This window comes from Balaenoptera borealis (genome assembly GCF_965194805.1).
Source record: "Balaenoptera borealis genome assembly, chromosome: 21".
Classification (NCBI taxonomy): Eukaryota; Metazoa; Chordata; class Mammalia; order Artiodactyla; family Balaenopteridae; genus Balaenoptera; species Balaenoptera borealis.
This window is the reverse complement of record NC_138880.1, coordinates 10290718-10301080: the sequence shown is the minus strand read 5'-3', so window position 1 is coordinate 10301080 and position 10363 is coordinate 10290718. Positions and strand designations below refer to the sequence as shown.

The 10363-nt window shown below is 38.6% G+C and overlaps 1 long non-coding RNA gene across 1 annotated transcript in view; it reads left to right on the top strand.

The window, feature by feature from the left end:
* Positions 1 to 10363, top strand: part of LOC309619683 — a 246636-nt gene that overhangs the window by 27661 nt on the left and 208612 nt on the right. The window contains exon 2 of the long non-coding RNA XR_014239156.1: positions 116 to 5253. This is a non-coding gene — a long non-coding RNA (uncharacterized lncRNA). The remainder of the gene's footprint in view (positions 1 to 115; positions 5254 to 10363) is intronic.

Sequence of the window (10363 nt, the reverse complement as noted above, 5' to 3'; positions counted from 1 at the left end):
TTGCCGCAACTAGAGAAAGCCCTCGCACAGAAACGAAGACCCAACACAAACCATAAATAAATAAATAAATACAAATTTTAAAAAAATTAAAAAAAAAAAAAAAAGCTGTGCTAAGCCTTATATGAGGAGTTTATATGTATAACTACGCTTGTATCTATATATAAATATGGTCACCAACATACATGCAAATATACTTGTAAAATGGCAACCACATGGTATGTTTGTATATATGTCAGTACAGGAAATTACTCCTTTCAAAGTGTGTAGCCTATGATTTGATGAGGAGCTACAGCTACTTTCTTTCCACAAAAGTGTATCATCTCTGTGACACGTTGACTTATCTTCAGTTTGGTGTTGGAATGTTTCTGACAATTCTATTCCTTTACTGTGGTTGTTTCCCAGTTACCATGTTGTACTGTGTTTCTGGAGTCTGAAAAATTAGTAGTTGCCTTTCCTACATGAATGTCATACTACTCCCCTTTATTTTTCATGTCATTCTTGACATAATTATATTGCGATAGGCACCTGAGATATATAACCATTAATCATTAAAATAATATGCTAATTTCAGTTGATATAGAAATTCAGAAAACTCTTAATCCATTTTCTCTGTAGTATAGGACTTTAATGACCATGAAGTGGTCTTATAGTTGTGGCTATAAATAAGTGCCCTGAACTTCCAATATTCTGTGCATTATCACCTTGAATGTCCGTGGAAAACTATCATTCTCTGCACTGCAGTGCCTGACAAATAATATATTAAACCGCTGCTATTATATAGATACAATGAGTATCTCTTTTCCATCATCAAAAAAGAGCTCTGAAATATTATTTGTAGCTTCTCATATATCTTCATAACTTATGAAGATGAGTAAACTTATTCAGGGGGTTTTGGTTTCAGTTTGAACCAGGTCCAGGAGGTAATTGGTCAAAGAGTGAAAAGCTGGCATCACTGGTTTTGGCATATTATTATCTTGGTGCCTGAGCTCTAATGAATGCCATTCAAGGAGGCCAGATGCATCAGCCGAGGAAAGAGTCTGAAGAGGGACATTATTATAATTGATATTCATTGCTGATGTTGATGCAATTATTATGAGGAATAAGGAAATCTGCCAAGTGTGTGGTGAGATCACAAACCGCCATCTACTACAATAGAAAATGTCTTAACAACGAAAAAAAATTAGAAAAAGGATTTTCCTTTTTCTCTGGAAAAGAATAGTGTCTCATCCAAGGGCAGAACTAATAATACAGAGTCAATATGAATGAAACAAACACATTGGTTGAAGGGTGGTGAGCATACTTTTGGAGAAAATGATATAACCCAGGATTATAAAATAACAATGCATACTTACAATAGGTTTCTTTCCCTTTTTTATGGAATAAAACTCAGATCCACAAGGCTAAACCATATAATTCAAAGAATACTGTTAGGAGAGGGCATTGGCTTCTGGATTCAAAAACCAAAATTCTGATGAAGAAAACTTCTGATTATGATGATGATGGCTGGGAGGCTGGAATCTATAATGTAAAGAAGAAAATATTTTCATTTGTTTCATTTTTTTCAATCATTTTGTATGTAAAAGGATACAGCAAGTTTGTTCCTGGAGCATGGTTAGTCCTTTAAAATGGTAATATATGAAGAAGCAAACTTAGGTGACATTCTTATCCTTTACTACCTGTGTAACAGGTGGTTTCATTAAAATTTGAATTTGGCATTGCTTTGTCTTCACTCTCCTATGTTTGCTTGGCAATTTTCTAATTTTCTCTATCCCCAGGGGAAACTCCTAGGTCTCCTGTTGAGTTCATTAGGCTTGCCCAGTAAATTAAAATGTAGGAGACAGTTTGAAAGGGGCAAAAGAACACTATTTGTTAATGAAGCATCTTACCTGAACAAGTTTTTACTAATCAGTCTAGGGAAAACAAAGCTATGTTTAACAAAAAGTGCCCACGCAGGAGAAGGGAAAGAATCACTGATTATGTAAGTGAGAAAGTGGCTGGTATTCAGCCTAGCCCGCAGGGATGGCACTCCAGCTGCCGCTGTGTAGGTATCCCTGGCATATTTGGTTGACTGCAGTGTCACTATAGCTTAGTCCATGAGGAGGTGTTATTCAGTCTGCTGAAATGCAGACGTACTGAGACATACTAGGGAAAGCGGATTTTAAGGAACCATCTTTTAGTGATGATCAAGGGCAAAGTGAGGGGGTTGCATACTCACATGGATCTTAGTTCAGTCTCTCCTCATTTTTTACGTGTAATGCTGCCTCAGCCATCTAGTCAGTATCTGATGTTCCTGCCTCCTAGCTGTAGGCTCCCACCCCATCCAAACTCCTCAGAGTGATTGTCTTAAAATAAAAGTCTGATCGTGTCACTCATCTGCAGAAAACCCTTCAGTTTCCCATAACCTAAAGGATAAAGATCAAAATCCTCAGTCAGTCAGAGAAATCCCTGTTAGACTTGGCACCAGACGACCTTTTCAGCTCTGTCTCCTGCTGCTCTTTACCTAGTGCACACTTGAGCATCATCTGTACCAAACCGCCTTAATTCTTGCCATACCTCTTCCTACATCAGGTCATTGTACATGCAGTTCATCTGTCTGTGATGACCATTACAATCCTCTTCATCTCTTTTATCACTGGTGAGCAATTACCCTTCCTTTAAGACTGGGATCCAGTACCGTCTTTTCTCACAGTAGGTATGTATAGATATATGTATGTCAACTGGGAAAAAAATGCACAACATAAGAGCTGTGAGCTGAGTTTATTCACTGTCTTACTGAGGACTATATCCTGGAGACAGCCTCACAGAAAACTCTGAGGAACTGCTCTGAAGACCTAGGGGGAGAGGTCAGTGCATGTGTGATTTTGGCAAAGGGGTACATGGACTCAAGCACACATCCCAGTAGAAGGTTACTGCTAGTCATGAGGAACAAATACCTCAGTCAGTCATTTTAGTGCTTTTCTAAATACGGGAAGATGCTAGAATCTGGGTTCATAAAAATTTTCTCCTGGAATATTTCTAACTAGCTGAGGACTTGTTCTGCCTGTTTTCCCAGAGCACAGAGTGCCTCATTCCTGATCTTCACCCTGAATTCCTTTCAGGGTATATTGTAGGTTAGTGACTGCAGCAGCTGACTCAGTCCTTGTAGGAGAAGATGATGGGCAACATTCTTTGTTTTACATCTATATATATACATATGTGTTTACGTATATACACAGAGAGAGAAACAGTCCTCATTTTGAACAATAGTGCAGGACCATAAGATGACGGTGCAAGCTAAAACAAAACAAGGTTATCTTACTAATCTGTGGGAAAAATTATAATTGTTTCATGAACTTTGAAATTTTTTCTGTCAAAACATTAAAATGCCTCAGTGTCAGTTATAAATGTATAGAGAAGTAAAAAAATAAAACAAATATGTATTTAACACACTATGATTAAAAACATTAGAAATTGAACTTGAAAATATTTTATTTCTTTGTAAAGAAGGTAACAGTGCTTTCCTCCTCCTTCTCATGCTGTAACTTTCAGTACAGAGCAAGCATGTTTTCTATGCCTTGGCAAGTTGTCATATCCTTTCTAAGTTGGGATCAGCTTCCAACATTTTGTTCTTTGAACATTCAAGGTCATGAAGTATCTCGAAGTTTCTCTTTAACAGGAAGTTTCTTTGCCAGGGTCACTTCCTCTGGTACATCTTCATCCTTTTGTTACAATCTCTTTTTTCATTTATGTCGGCAAGTTGGCCTTTATTGAGTTCTTCTGGCTGCATAGCTAGGGTCGCTCAAATGGCAGCCGTGTCAACATTCCCTCAGCCAGCTATTTCTTCTGTAGTTCTGTTTAACTTCAATTCAGTTGTCACTTCCAATGTCATCACTTTTTCTTTGTTGAGATTTTATCTTTGTTAGCCACTTTCCTCTTTTAATTACTCATACTTATAAAATAACACGTGGATTTATAACTAGGAGACAAAAAACAACACAACTGCACACTTTTTTGTCTGTGCCTAAGGGTGCACAGTGAGGAGTCATTGACAGAACGTAAAAGAATTGATGTATTAGTCACTGACCATGATCACATCTTCACATCTGTTATCTACATTATGATTTGTGAATGGAAGAGCTGGCAGTGGAGTTTGTACTTTTTGCAATTACTCATAGTTAATATACTGTGGAAATTAAATTTAAACTGTGTTGTTGAGGGACTAGTGTTATTTGAGTAAACTATGTATCATGGTAACTAAAATTCACATATATTGGAATGGTGCCAAGCAAGGACTGCCTCTGTGTGTGTGTGTGTGAGAGAGAGAGAGAGAGAGAAAGAGAGAATTTATTTGCACTCTATCTTTCCATCTATAATGTAAATCCCTGTGTATCAGACACCTCTTGTGTATCACTTCTGAGGTTTTTGGCTACTTCCTTTACGCCAGCTGGTCTGTGACAGATTTCAAATGAAAAAATTCAGTTGTGCCTAGCCTTATGCCCATATCAGGCACTTCTCACCTCAAGTTTTCCTGTTTATATGGAGGTATGAGATGTCAGAGGATCTGCTTGATACCTATACACATGCACCCCAGTAGGTGAACCATAGAGAAATTTTTATTTCTTCCTTTAATTTAGATACACTGTTTTCAGACTCAGGAATTTGTACAGCCTCACGGGACGTTCTTGTAAGATCAAGCAATCTCTTGTGCTGAACCAAAGGCCAAGATTTGGTTCTGAGTCTTCAAATGTTAACATACATGGATCTGGGAACCATGGGAGATAACATTGGCCTTTCACCATCATCTCAGAGACCTACTTCTAGAACTTTGCTTGCTGTCTTAACAAACTTGGCTTCTGCTAGGTTACAGTTTCTCATTCCAAAAAGAGGAATAATTCTTTTCAGAGTAGGGTAAGTATTCCAATGAACTAGATTCTACCACTACCATGTGGTTACTTTGGGCTGTTCATGCCAAAAGATCAATAGGCAAGGAAAGTGTTTATTTATGGCTGTGTTGGGTCTTCGTTTCTGTGCGAGGGCTTTCTCCAGTTGCGGCGAGCGGGGACCACTCTTCATCGCGGTGCGCGGGCCTCTCACTATCGCGGCCTCTCTTGTTGCGGAGCACAGGCTCCAGACGCGCAGGCTCAGCAATTGTGGCTCACGGGGCCCAGCTGCTCCGCGGCATGTGGGATCTTCCCAGACCAGGGCTCGAACCCGTGTCCCCTGCATTGGCAGGCAGATTCTCAACCACTGTGCCACCAGGGAAGCCCAAGGAAAGTGTTTAATGTACTCATGGGGTAATGAACCCAGAAAAATTAAAAACATATATATGGAATTGGAACTAACTACTGTAGGAAATTAGGAGTATATTTGGATCTTGGGATTTACTGAGAAACATCTCATGATGTTTTCCTGCCCACTAATAACACTAGAGAATTACTGGAACCATGACCCAAGAAAAACAAGTCTATAAGGGCTGAGACCCTTTAGGGATGTGATTTTGGTCATTCCACTAGGCAAGTTACCAGAACAGTCAAAGCACAAAATGCTGGCAAAGATCGAATACCTATTGTGTGGAGGGTATAGGAGGGAGGATGAAAATCAGCTGCATCCTCAGAACAAATTGCAACAGCAAAGAGTACAGCTTGTTTAGAGAAACTTCTTGCACTACCCTCCTTGAGAAAAAGGTGAGGATTATCTTTTTCTCTTGAAAATGGAGGCCACTATTGTAGAGTGGGAGCCAGACGGATTGCTCTTCTGTACCATCAATTGTGGTAGCCTGCTCAATGAAGTACCAGTCATATTGGCTCCTTCCTGCCCTATTTCACAAGTTTTCCCCTTATTTGGGGGGATATTGTGCTTCCTGATAAAGTAAGGGTGTGTAATTTTTTTGGTTTCTAGCTCTGCTTGCTGGGGAGACCTGGTTAAGATACCCTGTAAGGCAGAGAATGTGCTTGCTTGGCGTTTCTTGCCTTTTAGTATGTATTTAGTGCCTGCCTATCAGGTGCCAGCTACTGTAGTAGGTATTTAGGCTATGAAAACATACAGACACAGTCCCATCCTTGAAGGAGGTACAATTCAGTGGGGAGTTGGGGGGATGTGGTATAAGAGGAAATAGAAAGTAAGAACTATCCAAGTTTGCCTGGTAGTCAGTGAAGACTTAGAGAGAAAGTAATACTGCAGGTGAAATTTGAGGATGACTAGCAGATTACCAAGCAGACAAGATGGATGAAGTTCTTCCAGGCAGAAAGAGTAGAGCTACAAAGGCATGAAGGCATGCTAGAACACGGCATATTCAGAATAGCCAGTAACTCAGAAAGACTGGCCTGTGTGAAGGATAAAGGTGAGAACTGAGGTAATCCAGCAGTGGAGGCCTTGGGTTATGCAAAGAAATTAAAACATTATCACATGAGCAATAGGTGGCCATTAAGAAATTTTCATCAGGAGACCAACACAAACTGATTTTCTAGTTTGAAGGGCTCTTGGAAGGTAGGGAGAAGGATGGATTGGAAGTAGGAAGCAATTGTAATTGTCTAGCTAAGCGATTATGAAAGCCTAAAGTAGGCAGTGCCAGTGGGTAAGAAGAATGAAGATGTTGAAGAGACTTTCAAAAGGTAAAACCAATACTGCTTGTTAATGTTTGGGATGGTAGGAAAGGGGATAAAGAAGAAGAAATAGTCTACGATGATTTCCACCTTTATGGCTTAAGCAGTACACCAAATTAGAAAATTCCCAAAAAGAACTAAGTTATTCTACCCTCAAGATCTAGCAGCAGAGTGTTTGGCAAGGAGTTGATGTTTGGTAAATTTTAAATTGATTTCTAAATGATCCAGCTTCCTCTAGTACTACTGCCTATGCTACCAACCCTGCAAGCTGATTCCCATTGAGAAAGTCATCATGAACTAATATTGGTATTTTAAGGAATAATTTAAATGTTTCTCTCTTAAATAAAAGTGATTTAAAATGTTCAGCAATAAGTAAGTAAAATGTTTTGACTATATTCAGGCCTTGAAGCTTAGTTTCCACATTTATGAGTTGAGTGTTCGGCCATCTGGATTTTCCACATGGATCCATTTGAAAAGGAAACTGCAAAGGTTTATAACGCTAAATTAACTTGTTTCAAGGGCCAAGCAACATATTTCCTTCTTCTTGACTATCTTGACAGCTTACTTCTTTGCATTTCATCTGTGCACATATTTGGGGAGAAATGCATCTTTCAGTGTGATTCCCGACAGCCATATTATTTAAGTTTCAAAGTGTTTTGCCTCCTGAGAATGCAAGTCACATTTGTTAATTTTGATTTATAGCTAATGTTTGGTACTCCACTCATGATTTTCACTTAACACACTTAATGAGCATCAGTTCTCACAGTGCCCCATATGTGGTCTGAAAATGTTATTTACAGCCTCTCAAGGAGGGAAATGTCACAACAAGAACTTAGATCTCAGCAGGCAGCAGAATAAGGCAGACTGGGATGAGCTGGGATCCAGGAACTTCACATATGCAATTTCAGTGGGTCACATGCTCGGAGATGAACCTTCCTATAGACAGGATGTGTCTATTTAGCCAGATAGGGTTAGTATAATTACAGAGTTTCAAAATTCCAAATGTCACATGCAATCAAAATGCCATGTTTCTGTCTTACAGATTGGGAAGTTAAAGGGCATTTGAATTTAACAAGTAGGTCATGGGTGATCACCACACAGATATTTTTAATAGGTTACAGCGGAAGAGGCCAGAGTGAAGTAGATTGAGGGAAGAATAAAAGTGAAAGAGGATGGACAGTGGTTGTAACTTCTCTTGTAAGAACTTAGTGGTAAAGGATAGAAGAGAGATAAGACTGGATTTTGATTATGAGATTAAGGCAATGGTGGAAAGGTAAGGTTTAACACTGTTTTTGTAATGGGAAATTCTTGAATCAATTTTTTAGTTTGAAAGGAAAAGAGCCAGTAAAGAGAGAAAGTTCGAAGAACAAAGAGAGAAGGGGGTTTGAATAGTGCTGGAGAAATGAGGAGAAATTAAGTCACGTAAAGGGAAAATAACTGCTTGTGTTTACCTATAATATTGAAGCAGGGCTATGGCTTATTAGGTTACACATGACTAAGGAAACCGACTTCAAAGGAGATTTATGGTGAAGCTAATATATATTATCTTCAGGAACTTTGACTTGCACGGGCTTCTTCTATTAGAGGGACCCTAATAATGTTATGCCTGGTCATATATGTTGGTACAATTTCAAAACATATGATACTTTATAAGTAACTGGTAAAGACTACTATGTGTTTCTACTCCAGCTTCATTCTCATCATGCCTCTCCTTGTCTCAGGTGGCCAAAGAATGGCTATGGGCATTTAAGGGATCTATCTAAGTGGAGTTTAATTCAGGAATATATTTAGTTTGCTTTTAGTGAGATAGAGATGTGGCTTATAAGATGTGGCTTACTCCCATGTACAAATAAATTTTTGTCCATCATTTCAACATAGAAATATCCTCCAGAAATATTCTTATCATCTACTTGTCTGTTCACTGGGAACCATCACATTCAAGTGCATGACCACAGGTTGTCCAGCCACATAAAGGTAACGCTATGTGTCTGGTGTACCAAAAGATGTGGACAATAGAGCAAAAACAAAATGCGAAATGCGTGAAGCCAGAAGTCAATCTTTGGCAACATTGTCCAAACTATACAGCTTATTTATGAAAAAAAAAAAAACTCAAAAAAGGTCCTAAAAGTTGACAGTATTCTAAAAATTTTATATGACTTTATTAATGAGTTGTAAAGCTGATACTTTTTTAAACTATCAATCATTAAAACATAACAAGTCTAGTCAATCATAGCCAATTCAGTTATCTTTTTTTCTATAGGAAATTATATTTTAAAACCCTTATAAGAAGGGGCTTTCAAAGAGTGTGTAGCTAAAACATGTAGAATAAAAAGGAGTTTAGAAGTGTCAAGCAGTTAATTAGTAAAGATTATGCTGTTTTTCTGAATTTTCTGATGATTGTGCTATTTATCATATTTTAAATATATAATTTATTGCCATAGCTTTCTCTTTATAAATATTCGTTTTTGCACTCAATTTTGTATTCGTAACTTTGTAGTCTTTTTTCTCAGAGAGGGCTCCCCAAATTGTACACATTTTGGGTTGCACAGAACCTGGATCTACTGTGGCATGGGGGCTGAGTGTCCAGCTAGGAGTCAGGGGACTCCAAATTTGAGAATAGAAGGGATAAGAGACAAGGGAGCCTGGTGGTTCACTACAGAAGATGGAAACCTGGGTAATATTTGTAAAGCATTGCAGCTTTCCAGACACTATGGTAGACACTTCGTTTATGTTAATTCATTTAGTCCTCTCAATACTAATATCTGACCCTTAGTGAGCATTTACCCACTTACCATATGGCAGGAACTATTCCATGCATTTTACATACATTAACTCATTCAGTCATCACAACAAGCCTAGGAGATGAGTGCTGTTATTATTCCCCATTTTACTGGTGGGGAAGTTGGAAGGACTCTAGTCAGTAGTAGAGCCATGATCATGCATGGGCTCTTTGTCTTCAAAACTACAACTTTAGCCCCTATGGTATGCTTGCCTCATAGTGACGTAAGTAAATCTTTTTTTTCTTTTTTTCCTCTTAACTCTAAGGACATACAAGATCAGATAATTGAAATAACTTGTTCAAGGTCACATAGTCCGTGATGGAACTAAGATCTGAAATTCTTCTGAGTGGTTTCAGAACCAATACATGTTTCAGCTGCACCAAACTGTCGCTCATTAAGACTAGTTATTCTATGTTGTGTACTCACCAGAAAATCTCCAAATATGGAAATTCGGAAAGAGCCCTTTTCTTGTCTGGTACTCAGTCCTCAGACGGCAGCTGGGTGAGGAGGTTGGAGAGGAAATCCTGAAGCATTTGGTCTGTGCCTGGTAGGACAGTGCTCTTGGGCGAGACAGAGAAGGTCAACTAGATCAGAACTGCCAGGAGACATCACAGAAAAGCAAGCAGTGGATTAAGAGAGGAGTCAGTACAGGTTACAGCTCAGTGCAGGTGTAGTTTCACAAATGCTAAGTGACCCGTTATCTGACTATCAGAAAATAGTGCCATAGATAAATTCTTGTCACCTTTATTTTCAAAATTACTTTCTGTTTTGGGGGGATTCTTTTGTTTGCTTTTTTGTTTTTTAAGTCAGAGAGAAGTCCTTCTCATTATATTTGTCATTGCAAATCACTTAGTAAACTATTAAGTGTCTGTGACATGACACAAAATGACAAAGTCAATTCTTGTTCCTTGAGCTTTTATCACACAGGACAGCCAGCGCTGGCTAAGGCAAATGGGAGAAAGATTTTTAAAAGTATATTTGTCATGAGTTATCAATAAAGTG